Below are 16955 nucleotides of genomic sequence, written 5' to 3'. Positions count from 1 at the left end.
GTGCACCCCAATGTTTCTAGCAGCAAAGTCCATAATAGCCAAACTATGGAAAGAGACAAGATGTCCATCAACAGATGAATGGATAAAGAAGATGTGGTATATATATACAATGGAATATTATGCAGCCATCAAAAAAAAAAATCTTGCCCTTTGCAACGACATGGATGGAACTGGATGGTATTATGCTAAGCGAAATAAGTCAATCAGAGAAAGACATGTATCATATGATCTCACTGATATGAGGAATTCTTAATCTCAGGAAACAAACTGACGGTTGCTGGAGTGGTGGGGTGTGGGAGGGATGGGGTGGCTGGGTGATAGACATTAGGGAGGGTATGTGTTATGGTGAGTGCTGTGAATTGTGTAAGACTGTTGAATCACAGACCTGTACCTCTGAAACAAATAATACATTTTAAGTTAAAAAAAAAGAAGAAGAAGAAGATAGTAAGAAGGGAAAAATGAAGGGGGCTGAAATCGGAGGGGGAGATGAACCATGAGAGACTATGGACTGTGAGAAACTAACTGAGAGTTCTAGAGGGGAAGGGGGTGAGGTGAGGGGTTAGCCTGGTGATGGGTATTAAAGAGGGCACCTATTGAATGGAGCAGTGGGTGTTAGATGCAAACAATGAATCATGGAACACTACATCAAAAACTAATGATGTAATGTATGGTGATTAACATAACAAAATAAAATAAAATAATAAAATAAAATAAATAAAATAAAATAAATAAAATAAAATAAAATGCATCAAGGTAACCCCAAAACTGAAGCACATCAAAACAAATGTTTCACAGGCACAAGACTTCAGGGTTTCAGCATTTGTGTAGAAAAAAAGAAGAGGGAAGAGATGATATCTCCCTCACCTGAGAAGAGAAAAAATGTGAAAATAGCCAGCAGGTATTTACTGAAAGGCAGGGAGGGCCAATTTGCAAACAAAAGCTGAAATCAGGAAGGGTTTTCATCAGTGATGACAACTATGAATGCAAGAGGTCCACCATACAAAGATGAAGGATCTGCAGCCATGTGGCCCCTGAGAACTGTTGAAACTCACCAACCTAGCATCCCTTTTTAGGCCTGGGTCTTACACTGAAGACAAACTGGTGAGAGTGGAGTAAAGATTGAACAGCATAATGAGAATGGAGGAGTTACAAGGCCCAGGTAAAAGCAGGAAGGAGACCAAACCAAGAGTCTGCAAAAAGCAAGTGGCTGTATAATTAAATGAATGAGCTTGGGAAGTTAGAAAAGCTATCTGAAACCCTGCCTCCTTTAAAACGTTCAGAAAAATTAATTTCACATAAAAACAAGGAACAGAAAGTGATTTCAAAGTCAAATGCCATACAAAGATATTTTGAGAAAATGAGAGCAGGGGGGAGGGGGAATAAAGCAGGGTAACATCCTCATACACTATGAAATATATGTGAAAGATACATCCCCCAAACTGATGAAAAACATAACTTATTCATTCAAAATAAGCTAGAAAACTTGAAGAAAATGATACAAGTTTAAAGAACAGCATAAATCGGACAGAACTCAGAAAATATTAGAAATAAAAGAAAAAAATTATTTCAGAATTTAAGGCAAAGTTTGAAGAACTTTGAAGAAATATAAGAATGAACAAATATAACTGTTAATGACTTAGTGAAAAAGAACAAAAATTTAAAACATCAAAAGGTAAAGAGGATTTCAAAGAAAGTGACAAATATTGAATATTAGACAAAGATTGAAATATAGATACCATTAGTTTCTGAAGAAGAACCAACCATATAACTACATATATATACATAGTAATAAACATAGATATGATGGAAATAATAACTTTTATCTTGGCGTTTTCATTCCCTATTAACATCATTAATTTAATTTTATCTCCAATGTATTTATTAAATTTTCTCATGAATTTGATAATTTTTTGACAATCCACTTGGGCATCCTATATCAACGGCCATGAGAAGTGCTAAAGCAACTTTATGTTTTCCTTACCGGTATTTATGACTTTTATTATACATTTTTCCAGGTTTGCTACTGCTTTTGTTACAGTTTTAAATAGATGAAGCTGTAGTGGGTTTTCTTGTTTTCTTCAAATTTAAAGAGAATGCTTTTAATGTTTCATGATTAATGTTTGGAATATTTTAGATGCTCTTTCAGAAATTAAATAAAATCTCTTCTACCCAAGTTTATTATTGTTGTACTTTTATCATCAATGAATGTTAAATTTATTAAAAACTTTTTTTCTGTATCTATGGATACATCACATACTTTTACCTCTTTAGTCTGTTTAGAGAGTTAAATACACAAGTTAATTTTCTAATGATAAACCAATCCTGCATTGCTGGGTTAAACCCAACACTGTCATGCTTTTTCTTGTTTATTTTGCGAGTTTGGTTTACCAGTATTCTGCTTAGGATTTTTGCTTTGATCGTCATGAGTAAACTGGCCTATAATTTAATTTTCTTACACAATCCTTTTCTGGTTTTACTACTGAGGTTATGCCAGCTCCATAAAATAAGTTGAAGAGATTTCATGACTGTTCAGTCCTCTTTGAGATAATACCTCTAGTTGAGAATTTTTGAGTTAGATAAAGAACAGAAGATTAGACCAAAAGAAAGTAAGAACTTTTCTGATGGCTGAGTAATATTCCATTGTATAGATGGACCACATCTTCTTTAGCCATTCATCTGTTGAAGGGCATCTCGGCTCTTTCCACAGTTTGGCTATTGTGGACATTGCTGCTATGAACATTGGGGTGCATATGACCCTTCTTTTCACTATATCTGTGTCTTTGGGGTAAATACCCAGTAGTGCAATTGCTGGGTCATAGCGTAGCTCTATTTTTAATTTTCTGAGGCACCTCCACACTGTTTTCCAAAGTGGCTGTACCAACTTGCATTCCCACCAATAGTGTAAGAGGGTTCCCCTTTCTCCACAACCTCTACAACATTTGTTGTTTCTTGCCTTGTCAATTTTGCCATTCTAACTGGTGTAAGGTGATATCTCAGTATGGTTTTGATTTGAATTTCCCTGATGGCTAATGATGATGAACATTTTTTCATGTGTCTGTTAGCCATTTGTATGTCTTTGGAATCAACTTCTTTCAAACTCCTGTTAATGTTGATATTTTGACCTCTTCTCATGAATCACAAGTGTTCTTTCCTGGTGAATCCTTTCAAGAAGGTTTTCAATTTACTTTGCCCAGCTCCATTAAAAGAATTACTATCTATGGCAGCAATAGTCTTATGAAAAGTATTTCTTAAATAATGAGACTTGAAGGTCAAAATTACTCCTTGATCCATGGGCTGCAGAATGGATGTCGTGTTAATAGGCATAAAAAAAAATTCATCTCATTCTATATCTCCATCAGAGCTCTTGGGTGAGCCGATGCATCGTCAATGAGCAGTATTAATAGTTATCTTTTCTTGTTTTTTTAAAGATTTTATTTATTTATTTATTTATTTATTTATTTATTTATTTATTTATTTAGAGAGCACCAGCAGGGGGAGGGGTAGAGTGAGAGAGAGGATCTCCAGCAGACTTTGCTGAGTACGGAGTTCGACATGGGGCTCGATCCAATGACCCTGAGATCATGACCTGAGCCAAAATCAAGAGTTGGATGTTTAACTGACTGGGCCACCCAGGCACCCCAAAGTAATCTTTTTGTCTCAACAGTGAGCTTAAAATATTCAGTAAATCGGGTTATAAACAGATGTGCTATCAACCAGGCTTTGTTGCTCCATTTACAGACTACAGGCAGAGTAGATTTAGCATAATTCTTAAGGGTCTTAGCATTTTTGGAATGGTCAATGAACACTGGAGTCAACTTAAAGTCACCAGCTGCTTAGCTCCTAGTAAGAGTCAGCCTGTCCTTTGAAGCTTTGGAGCCAGGCATTGATTTCTCCTTTCTAGCTATGAAAGTCCTAGATGGCATCTTCTTCCAATAGGAGACTGTTTCATCTAGATTGTAAATCCATTATTGTTTGGTATAGCCACATTCATTAATTATCTTAGCTAGATACTCTGGATAACTTGCTACAGCTTCTACATCAGCATTTATTGCTTAACCTTGTACTTTTATGTTATGGAGATGGTTTCTTTCCTTAAATCTCATGAACCAACCGCTGTTAGCTTCAAACTTTTCTTCTGCAGCCTCCTCACCTCTTTCAGCCTTCTTAGAATTGAAGAGAGTCAGGGCCTTGCTCTGTCTGGATTAGGCTTTGATTTCAGGGAATGTTGTGGCTAGTTTGATCTTCTTTCCAAACCACTAAAACTTTCTCCATACCAGCAATAATGCTGTTTCACTTTTTTATCATTTGAATGTCACTGCAGTAACACTTTTAATTTCCAGAACTTTTCCTTTGCATATACAGCTAGGTTGACTACTGGATGCAAAAGGCCTAGATTTTGTCCTCTCCTGACTTTTGACATGTCTTCCTCTCTAAGATCAATCATTTCTAGCTTTTGATTTAAAGTGAGAAATGTGTGACTCTTCCTTTCACTTGAACATTTAGAGACCATGGTAGGGTTATTAATTGGTTACATTTCAACTTCACTTTGTCTTAGGGCATAGCGAGGCCCAAGGAAAGGTAAAGAGATGGGGAATGGAAGAATACACACATATTTATTGATTAAGTTCACTCTCTTATGTGCATGTGGGTGTGGCTTTCTAAAGCAATTACAATAGTAACGCCAGAGATCGATGATCCCAGATGACCATAACAAATATAGTAATAATGAAAACATTTGAAATAATGGGAGAATTACCAAACTGACACACAGAGACATGAAATGAGCAAACGCTGTGGGAAAAACGGTGCCAATAGACTTGCTCAACACAGGGCTTCCTCAAACCTTAGATTCATAGAAAAAACAATATTTGTGAAGTGCAATAAAGAATGTCTGTATACTCCTGTATATTCCAAAGTTCTGTTCCAGATGGAGGGTGGAAGATAAGTGTTCTGTATTTTTTATTCTAACTGAACTTATTTGTGATTTCTATTAACTTGCTCCTCACATAACTTAGACCTGGGAAGATTTTGATTGCAGATCCCCTCCTCAGGGACCTTAAATCAAACTGTGTTGCCTCTGGGCCTGTTGACAGAATTGGGGTTTGTGCAATAGCTGGGCAAAAGGAAGGGATAGGCGCAAAAGAGAGATTTGAGGGCTTTTGGTTGGTTTACCTTTTATTTTTTTATTGTTATGTTAATCACCATACATTACATCATTAGTTTTTGATGTAGTGTTCCATGATTCATTGTGTGCATATAACACCCAGTGCTCCATTCAGTACATGCCCTCCTTAATACCCATCACCAGGCTAACCCATCCCCCCACCCCCTACCCCCTAGAACCCTCAGTTTATTTCTCAGACTCCATAGTCTCTCATGGTTTGTCTCCCCCTCCAATTCCCCCTTCATTTTTCCCTTCCTACTATCTTCTTTTTTTTTTTTTTAACATATAATGTATTATTTGTTTCAGAGGTACAGGTCTGTGATTCAACAGTCTTTTTAAAGCTTTAAAATTCAGGGTATTTATGTCCCGTGCACTACACATTAGTCTTTGTTAGATTTTTCTAACTTTAAGTTAGAAAACTTACTGAAGTATGTTGAAACTATTTTTAAGCCAAAAAAGGAGTTACAGCCTCATGAGAGAGAGTATTTTATGAATAGTATGTGAAGATCATAATGTAAAAAGACTGTGATATTTGGGACTAATAGATTTTAGGAAGTGTGCTCTGTTTCAGGCAAAGAAGGAGCTTTCAGATCAAATGAAAAACACATACTAAGTATACAAAATCCATTTTGGGGCATCTTTCTAGACAAATGTAGGGATGCCCTCTTGTGTTTGGTTTTCCATGGTAAAATACATTTAAGAAAATGGTCATTTCTTAACCTAGTTTTAGATATGCTCTTATTTTATGAAAGTAGAAAAATTACTTAATATTTATTAGGTATCTCTAAGACATTATTAGTTGCTTAAAATACAATTTCTGTCTTCTAAGAAATCATTTTCCTGTGATTAGAACAACTCTTACTTTTTTCTTTCTTTGATTTCACATTAACATTGTGAAAAATACTCCGTTGAGCAATTTATGTTGGAATTCAATCACTTTCTTTTTCTCAAAATAATGGATATAGCTGTGGACAAAAAAAAAAAAAAAAAAATGTGCCTGTGAAATATCTTACAGATTCAAAAGTGCTTTCACATAAAAATTTCCCTTGTTTCTCAAAAATAATCTTGTGAAGTGTGTAAGTTAAGAAGTGTACACCCCTATCTCTGAGATGAGAAAATCAAAGCCCTGATCTTCAGGAACTACTAGGAAGCTTACAGCAAGTCTGATAGAGAAGTTGGATCCGAATCTGGCCCCAGACCTTGACACGCTAAAGGCTGAGCTTGACCTATGAGGCTTGACAATGAGTATTTTCTGAATCTACTTTTTGTGACCCATGACCTGCCACATGATCTTCATCTATAGAACAGAATACTTGAAATAGTAACCAACATAGAAAACTCTAGACATCATATGTAACATACATATCACATATATATACATCATGTATGTATTACAATACACATGTGCATATGTATTTGTGAGCAAAAGCATGCATGTGTATTACTTTATCTCTGTAAGTTGCCATTTATTTAAATTTAAACTTTCGGTCACCTGGATGGCTCCGTTGGTTAAGCATCTGCCTTCAGCTCAGGTCATGATCCCAGGACCCTAGGATTGAGTCCCATATTGGGCTCCCTGCTCAGCAGGCTTTTGACATGTCCAGCAGGGAGTCTGCTCCTCCCTCTCCTGCTGCCTCTCCCCCTGCTTGTGCTCTGCTTTCTCTCGCTCATTCTCTCTTTCAAATAAATAAAATCTTTAAAAAAGAATAAATTTAAACTGTCAAGTTTTTCTAAAGAAAAGTTCCGGTAAGGAGAAAATAGCAAAATGTTTAAATACAATTAAATACTAAAAATACTTAGCTTTTTCAGCCTTCCTGAATTAGGAAACATCTAGAGTCCAAATATCAACAACTTCTGTCATCTTAGTATCCTAACAAATGCTAGCAAGATTTACAAAAAAGGAAGATTGCTATGAAGACATATTGCTCATTGCTACATTATGAAAATCTTCATCTGATTTGGTCCTACATCAAAGAACGTTTGTAATTCAACAGACTGTTTCCAAGTGCTATCTTACATGCTGAAATGGAATGAATGCTCTTTTTTTGTTTTATGAAATGGCATTTTTTTTATCCTATGACATGGTTGTTCTTTCCATTTTTTTAATGCGATGCCTTTTGTGACTCTGGAACAATAGATCTGGTCAACTGGTCAGTCTCTGAGTCTAAGACCAGACTGGTATGGATAAGAGAAGAAAATGTAAAAGAGCTTACAAACAGAGAGAGAAGAACATAAATGTTGACAGCCGTGGGGAGATGACATTGGAACCCTCATGGAAAGCTAGTTCATGGTCATTTGGAGGGCAGTGTATGTGTTCTTTTGGTTGATGACTCAGCACAGATTTCACTTCATAGGAAACACTTTCAATAGACCTTTAAGGCAAGACACAGATTAAAAATCTCATTTTTCACCAACTATAGCTTTGTGGGTTGTCTGCCTGCTTCTATAATGACTCAGAAACACCTACACTGTGAGGGCTGCTGCTCCTTCTTGGCTGCCGAGAGCTCATTCCCCAGAGGGTGGGGGATGGTGGACAGCATCCACATACTCTCCCAGAGAAGTCAGGGTGCTACCTTTGTAGCTTTCTGGCTCGAATAGCTTTTGTGTTTTCTGTTGTATATCTGGTTGGGACATGTTTCCTTCGTTTTGTGTTGGTGGTTGTGATAGACTTTTAATCTAGTCTGAATGAACCCTTTGTCTCTTCTCTGCGAGACAGTGTAATAGGTAAGATATTTATTTGTTGATTTAAAAAAAATAATTAGATGAGGTCATGAGATCCATGAAGTTTGTGCTTATCAAGGCATGAAATGTGACCACATAGATAATCCACCCTCGTTCTGTCCCACGAGGCTAATTCAGGTCACCTTACTGGGTGGGGTCATTAGAGGTAAGGAGTGTGCATCATGACATAGTGCATTCCAAGCAACCCACCTCCACCCACTGGGATGGTAGGAGAGCATCGCTTAGGGGATGTGCTATAATATATAGCAAGTCTCATGCTACTTCCTGAACCCAAATGGAAAAAGTAAATTTATCTTTATGGACTCTTGCTGCAGGCCCCCTTTATTCTATTATTTTTCCATTTCTGGCTCAGGCTAGTAAATAGGGATAATGGGGGAAGAAAGATGAGCTATACATGTATGTGTGTGAAGCTACAAGAGTGTGTTTCTGCCTGTCTGTGTGTTGTGTGTGTATGACAGAGACAGAGAACTGCCTAGAAAAAAATTCTTGTCAGAAGACTAATGTTGCCATTATTTACAACTTTTCAGAATAGATTATATATAACTGTGAATTGCCATCTGAACCCATCTAATAAAAAAAGAATAAATAAATAAGCCTGTTTATTTCATCTGTTTTTATTCTTACTGCCTAGACACTGTTTCACATGGTTTCAAATAGGCCATGTCAATGCCTTTGGAAACCATGTCTAAAAATATACCTATACCTAAACAGCAAGTTTTGGTTTCACAAAACATTGCACAAATATATACAGAGTGATGTTTTACATATTTTTAAGCATTCATTTGTATATTATATGGAAAGTAACAGAATTCTATTTTTGGATATTAACACAGGGTGTGTGTGTGTGTGTGTGTGTGTGTGTATGTGTGTACAAGTGTAACACTGATTTCCCCTTAAAATGCTCACAGCTCTTCCTTTTAACTTAATCAGTCTGGCAGGCTGATAAGGAAACTAATAAACAGAGTCACAAATAATTTCTGGAAGGTCAGAGAAGGGAGAGCAATAAAATCTTTTAAATAACTATCTAACTAAATAGTAACAGCAATTAAAAAACAAACCATAAAGTACAGGTAGAAATCTTTGACTTTGAAAATTTTCCAGTTGGTAAACTCTGGAACCTGAGCAGTGAATAGCAGTTTGCTCAAGATGAATTGTCACATTTACCTATTTTCAATGCCCATGTGGCTTTGTGTTTTACTCTAGCTGCCCCTTAGGCCATCCTGCTAGGAGACTCTGGGCCCTGGATTCCAACAGGATTGGCTACAAAATTTGGAGAATCCAGTGTGAAATGAAAATGAGAAACATTTATTGAAACTTACTGAAAAATTATGAAGTTCAAGATGACAATGGCAGAACATTAAGCCAAGCACAGAATCTTTGTTAGTGTGGGGTCATGTATGACGATATGGGTCGCATGCTCATTAAGCTGGCCTGGCTGGGAAGTTTTTACTGTTTTTCCACTGGATTGTGTTCTAGTTAACTCCTTGACTCTTTTCTTCATCATTGGTGACAACCCATACCTCATGCTTGTTAATATCCCTTGAATACTACTCTGTTTCACTTTCTGTGGGTAGCTTTAGATCAATGTCCACAGCAAGTCTATTTGGTCTCCCAAGATCCTACCCTAATTCAAGTTCTGATAGGCCAGCCCACCAACACTCTCTCCCTTACCCATTCCAACAGGAACAAAAGAAATGTCTTTGTTTATATATGTTTTGCCATATCTGTTAATCAAGTTCTAGCTAAATGCAAATTATGAAGGAAGTAGAAGAGCCTAGAGTCCAAAAAAACCCCACAAAACCATATAGATTGCTTTAGCTGTTTGAATTTACCCAAATCCTACTTTAAGTAAAAATATTTTAGTCAATTCAATGATCTCAACCTGAAAAAGGGTTATCAAGTAGATACCAGTTTGAATATTTCTTTTCATTAATTTGAGATGAAAATGGTATACACTGAGTACTTAATATATGTTGGAAACCTTTATACTCTATCTTGTTGAATCCTCATAACAATCCTGTGAGGGAAATTTTCATATTTTCCATCAGTCCTGAACAGTATAATATGGAGCTGATGGATCATTCCACTGTTGACAACAAAACCAAATTTCTGGGGATGCTCCTATTGGACAGTGCTGGATGAATGGTTAGACTCTCCTTCTAAACCCCATTTTCTCCTCAGTGATGGGAATTTTGCCACCACTCTCAGTGACACCAGGTTTGCTGCCCCTTCTGTCATGTCAGCTCCTTCTGTTCTTTCTATCTTGACCTCCATGTCCCAGGTGAGGCACCTTGAGATGGTCCACTTCATAGCTTAGTCCGAGTCTGCTTGGAATCACACTGCCTGGGGTAGACTCTATTACTCCTGAGGCTGGAATCAAATGGAATCAAATTCCATGATCTTTAAACGTGGGAACATCTGTAGGAATCACTCTCCTCCCTATCCTACAGCTGAATTTCCTTTGGCCTCTTAGAATCTCTGTATTCTGAGGCATGAGGGTACTAATGGCACTGTCCTTTCTAGCAGGAAAGGGTAGGTCACTCTTCCTGCTTCTTTCCTCCTCGCTTCTCCAGGGGGGAGATTCACGCCATCTCCCCACTGTGTTGTCCACAACCTCAACTATAAATTCCTGCATTCCCATAGCTAATAGCCAGATTACCCCCATTGGCACAGCAGATTTGGTTCCTCTCTTTTGGAGATCCCTTTGCCATGTTGACAAATGCTCAAGGTGATGTAGATCTTAAGCTGAGGGCCTAGAATATGTCTGTGGCTGTGTCCAATGTTCAATTTCTCCATACTGTTTTTCAGTTAAAGGTATAAAGAATGTGGCAGACAGACTTTAAGATGGCCTCAGAGATCCCTATGGTCTGATGTTGACACCTTGTATAATCCCCTCTTCCAGAGTGTAGTTAGGGCCTGGGACCTGCTTCTAGTCTAATAAAATATGGTAAAGGTGATGGAAAGTCACCCTCTTGATTACCAAACATTTTACATTTTGTAAGATTCCATCCAGGTAGCTGACTGGCTCTAAGGTTTCTATTAATCAGGACTCTTCAGAGAAAAAATAAAGATATACATAAATATATATAAATATGTTTATATTTTATTAAATTATTAAATTATCCATATTAAATATCCCTATTTATATTTGAATATTTCATATCCTTATTAAATTATAAGGAATTGACTTGTACAATTATGGAGGCTGGCGAGTCTGAATCTGCAGCGTGGGCCAGCGGGCTGGAGACCCAGGAGAGCCTCTGATACATGTAAAGTCAGAAGGCAGTCTGCTGGAAAATTTCATCTTGTTCCAAGAGGCCAGTCTTGTTCTATTCAGACTTTCCTCTGATTGGGCAAGACCCACTCATATCATGGAGGACCATCTGCTTTATCCAAAGATCAGAGATTTAAATATTAATGTCATCCAAAAACACTACCCAAGTTGAAACATGAAATTAACCATCACCCTCTTCTATGCTCACTTTGAAGAATTAAGCTGCTATGAGTCCTACAGCCACAAGAAAATTAGTTCTGCCCACAACCTCAGTGACTTTCAAGTGGATCCTTTCCTACTTGAGTCTCCAGATGAGAACCCAAACCTGGCCAGCATCTTGGCTGTAGCCTTTCAAGGGACCTGATTAAGCCATGCCTGCACTCCTGGCCCACAGAAACAGATAATAGATGTGTGTTCTTTTAAGCAACTAAATCTGTAGTAAATTGCTACTCAGCACAGAAAATACAGCACAGAATACAATTTGGTAGTCAAAGAATCCACCCTCTCCACTAGAAATGATCTTAATATTCTTGTTTATCAAAACTGTATATCCATTGGTCTCATACGACCCATAGTACATCACTATTAGTACAACCAGCGCTTTTCTTTTGTCAGTTTTGCTCATCTGAAAATATAACCATAATGTCATGGTTCTCAATGTAACATTAATAAAACCCATACATCAGTGTTTGACTGCGTATTTTCTACTTTCCCCAACCACAACATGGAGCAAAAAATGAGGAACACTCACATATGGTGGTACAGAAGTCAATCCCATGACTGGGAAATCTTTCTTATCTTTGTGCTGGTAATTAGAGGGCTGAACCAGATAGCCCTGCATATCTATTCTCTAGAATCTTATGACTCCTTGAACAAACATTTATTTATATCATCATCCTGTACCACAGAAAATCAATTCATTCTGAATGTCAATACCAGGCAAGTACAATATACAATATTATATATCTTTGTGTTAAAAGGGTGGGGTTAGACCAAGTGGTACTGTAGAAACTTGTAACCCTACTATGGAGAAGAACACCACCACCCTTGGGAAGTGCTGCTCTCTGATCCTTGGCTCAACAGAGTTCTTTGAGGTATTCTGAAGCCTTATGTCATTGCACTCTATGCCAAACTTGCCAACTAAGAACATTGGATTACCCTACTGATAAGACATGTAGATCTTATTTGGTTGCTATGATCCTAAAACTCTGGGCACATATCTGCACAGTAACTTGTCGACATTCATTATCTTAGATAAGTCCAATCTAGCAGCTTGTTTATGCATTCAATCCATGGATCAGTTCTACTGCTTTTGAAATAGAACTTGTCTGTGAGTCTGCCTTTGTTAAATTTTGCCAAAATTCAGGTAATAGGAGGGCCTGATCTCCTCCAGTCTGTGCCTTTAACTATGCAGACTCATTCGTGCACCATGAAGCAAGGGTCCTGTGACACTCCCATAAGTGTGTACTGTTGATCTTCCTTCTGGCCTTTCCCAAGAGCCCAGCAATTATGTATCAGGGTGAACATACAGCAGTGAGGGGAAACACCCATACCTTTTGGTGATTGTTAGACCTTAGTTAATGCCAATCTTTATAGACCCAGCCACCATCATAAGTACACCAATTAGAGTTGGAGTTTATAGGTATACCCAAATCTATATTACAGTGGGACCAGGAACTTCCTTAATTTGTTCATTGCATCCCACAGGATGAGGAACCCAGATTCTAAATGCGTAGCTGAAAATAAAATCCCTAGACCCCATTGTCTTCCAGAAACATGGATCAAGAGCCATTATAGTGGGAGAGCTCACAGAATTCTGTTTCTCTCACAAGACGAATAAAGCAAAACAATACTACATTCTTTATAGACTTGAGAGATGAAGCTGTGATAATTCCTGTACATCCTCATTTAACTTGCCTGGATAGCATGCACAGTTGGGAGATGTGACTTGCAGAATGAAAGTAGATTTACCTGAAATGAAATTAGATAGTGACTTCAATGGCAATAGAAACCCAGATTTGGTCCTTTTACTGTAGTAATTCAACACAGCTGCAAATCACTGCCACATAATCATTGTTTCTTGTATCATCATTGAAGACCCCCAGAGCAATTTCTTTTCATTTGTCAGTGGCAGCAATGCATCTTCACTATTCTGGTTAGGACTACATCCATTCTCTGACTCTCTGCTACTGTTTATTTCTCAAGGACCTATTGTTTCATCATCTCACAGGATACAGGCTGGTTCACGCTACCAATGAAGGTGAGCCAATAATACCTGGTGAGCAAGAAATAGTAGGCACCGTTGGTTCCTCGGTAAGGCAAATGTGAGTCAGCATAGAATTTTACAAAAACTCAGATGTCTGTCACTTTGGGAAGTTTTAGAAGGTCCAGGGGGCTGGAGAAGATAAAAGTATCTCAACACAATGTGAAATAGAATTTATTCTACCTTGTACCTCTTTCCTCTGAGAAAGAGACATAAAGCTTTTTATGCTTCTTTAGATTTTGGAGGCAAATGATTTTGTGTGAGATGTTTTGACCCATTTACCAAAAATCCTGTGAGAATGGCAGCTTTGAATTGGAGTTCAGATGAAGAAAAGACTTTCCAGCTGGTCCAGGCTAGAGTGCAAGCTGTTCTGCCATTTGGGCTTCATAACCAAGCAAATAAATTGTATTCAAAGTATCCATGGCAGCTGAGAAGTCTTTATGGAGCCTCTGACAAACCTGGATAGGAGACCCACTGTGCAGAACCCTGAGGATTTGGGGGAATTGATACTCTTTTCTCTTTTTTTTTTTAAGATTTTATTTATTTATTAGAGAGAGAGAGAACATGAGCAGGGGGAGGGGAAGAGGGAGAGGGAGAGGCAGACTCCCTGATGATCAGGGAGCCTGATGCGGGGCTCTATCCAGGACCCCAGGATCATGACCTGAGCCGAAGGCAGAAACTTAACCAACTGAGCCACCCAGGTGCCCCAATGCTCTTTTCTGCAAACAAATTCAATCTCTCTCTTTCTCTCTCTCTCTCGATTTCTCTCATACACACACACACACACACACAGATTTGAAACAGTTCCTGGCTCACTACTGAATCCTGGAAGAGTCTGAATTCCTGACCATGAGATAGTACATGATCATGTGACCTGTGATGCCTGTCATGAATTAGCTCTTCTCTGATCCTCTAAATCATAAATTTGAGTGTGAATATAATAGTACTGCATCATCGGGCGCCTGGGTGGCTCAGTTGGTTAAGCGACTGCCTTCGGCTCAGGTCATGATCCTGGAGTCCCGGGATCGAGTCCCGCATCGGGCTCCCTGCTTGGCAGGGAGTCTGCTTCTCCCTCTCCCGCTCCCCCCTCTTGTGCTCTCTCTCTCTCTCACTCTTTCTCTCAAATAAATAAATAAAAAAAATCTTTTAAAAAAATAGTACTGCATCATCAAGGAAAACAGTTATAAACAAGATCAGGATAAAGCCAGTTCTAAAGGCACAAGTCATTTTTTTTATTTTTTTATTTTAGAGAGAGAGAGAACATGCATGTGTGCGATCACGGGGTGGGGGGGACAGAGGGAGAGGGAGAGAGAGAATCTTAAGCAGGCTCTACGCCTAGCATGGAGCCCGACTTGGACCTCAATATCAGGACCCTGAGATCATGACCTGAGCCTGAGTCAAAATCAAGAGTTGGACGCTTAACTGACTGAGCCACCCAGGTGCCCCAGAGCACAAGTAATTTTTATGAGCATCTGGCTCATCTTTCCAGGTCTCTGACATCTACTGCTATACTATGTCTCCCTTATTCCACATATATGGCTTAATGATGAGTTCTCCATGACCAATTGATAGAGGAAGAAAAACACTAAATCTGGTTTATAAAGAGTTCAAAACTAAGGAAGACATGGAGTTCCATAGGGTCACAGATATTCTTGAGGAGGGAGCGTGAATAGAACAAAACATTTATCTGTCTGAATACTTTAAATGAAGGGAAAAATGGTGAGAATTATGTATCTATACTGATTCATGGGCAGTGACTAACATTTTGACTGGATTGTTGGGGATTTGGAAAGAAAGAATGACTGTATTGGTTACAAAGACATCTGACACATAGGTGGATATAGACTTTTAAGAATATTCCTGAGGAAGAATATTGTGTCTCATGCAAACACTCCGCACAGGGCTGACTGCATAGGATCTTCTCAGTGAAGTGCTGTATAAGATGATCTGTTCTGAGGATGTACATTAGTCCCTTTCTAAGCCAGCCAGTACCTGCTCAATGAGCTTATGAACAAAATGGTGATAATGCCAGAGCCAGAGGTTATGGGTACAACAACATGAATTTTTCCTTCACAAAGCGGATCTAACTACCACCGGCTCTGACTGCCCAAATGGCCAATAGCAAAGACCAGTGTTGATTTTCAAAATTGGCACCATAACAAATTGGAGGCAGCCAGCTAGCCAGCAGAAGCTTGATTACATTGGATATTTTCCATTATGGAAAGAGCTTCAGTTTGCTCTCACATGAACAGAGACTCACTCCGGATGTGGATTTACCTCCCCCACTCACTATACTTCTTTCATTGCCACTGTCTGTTGATTTAGTCAATGCCTCATTTATCAACGTATTGGCTCAGCTCACCTAATAATGCACCTGGTCGACATACGTTTTACAACAAAGGACCAAATCAATGGACTTATACCTGTGGGATTTTTGTACCTATCACTCAGAAGCAACTGGCTGGATGAAATTGAATGACATTGCAAAACTCAATATAAAACACATATAAAGTCACTCTAATAATAAAAATTTCTAACCCTATACAGATGCCAAGAGGATCTCCTCCCATTGTCAAACTCCAAAACAGACATTTAAAAGTTTAAATCTCACTCTTCCCAATTAAAACTCGAGAATGGTAAAATCCAAAGTCAAAGATTTTTAGTTTCACAAGTGAAATTTCAGAGTTCAAAATTTTCAGTTTAAAGACTAATAATTATCCTCTCAAATTTCTTATTTTCTTCAGTGTCAGGGAGGACAGTTCTTTTAGCCTGAATGGTGGTGAAGTACTCTCATCAGCCTGAGCTCTTTCTTGGTGGAATATGTGCAATCATTTCCAGAGCCTCACAGCTTGGAGTCATATCATGCCATATACCCCATGGGCCTTGTTTATAAAGAATTTAATGATTTAATAAGAAATGCAATATTATCTCAACACTAACCCCACACCAACAGAGTTTAGAGAAAAAGCCATCCTTAAACTCTGTTATCACCTTAGCCCAAATTATCTTCATAGGATTCAATGCTTAGTGTTATCAAAAACCATAGCAGGCACACAAAGTGTCAAAGAGAAGAAGAAAACCATATTGACTCCAGCCACAATGGGATGCCAGCTGGTCAAGAAGACAAAACCTGAGAACTTACATTCGAGAGGGAAAACATTCTCCTAGCTTAAAATTAATTCATGCGACCTTTACCAATGTTGTGTAATTTTGCGCATATTTGCCAGGTCTTGGGGGAAAACTCTTGGTGCATGTTGTATCTCTTTCAGAGTCACGTTTGATCCATTGCGCTCTTTTGGCCAAGAATAGAAATATGCCCTGGTGGCCACCTTTGTTGCCAGTTCCACATTTTCTCTCCAGCATACATGTTCAGTCTAGGACCCTATGTCTTATTCCACTGCCTCTTTACAAGAAATTGGTTAGACCTGAGAAACCTGACTCTTAAGGACATTTTCTTCTGTGGGTGCATTGGTCAATCCCAAGTCCATCCTAGACCATGTAACTAGAGCTGT

The sequence above is a fragment of the Leptonychotes weddellii genome, chromosome 1 (genome assembly GCF_054177405.1).
Source record: "Leptonychotes weddellii isolate Sample4059 chromosome 1, ASM5417740v2, whole genome shotgun sequence".
NCBI classification, from domain to species: Eukaryota; Metazoa; Chordata; class Mammalia; order Carnivora; family Phocidae; genus Leptonychotes; species Leptonychotes weddellii.
The sequence above is the reverse complement of the archived record's forward strand: the minus strand, read 5'-3'. Positions refer to the sequence as shown.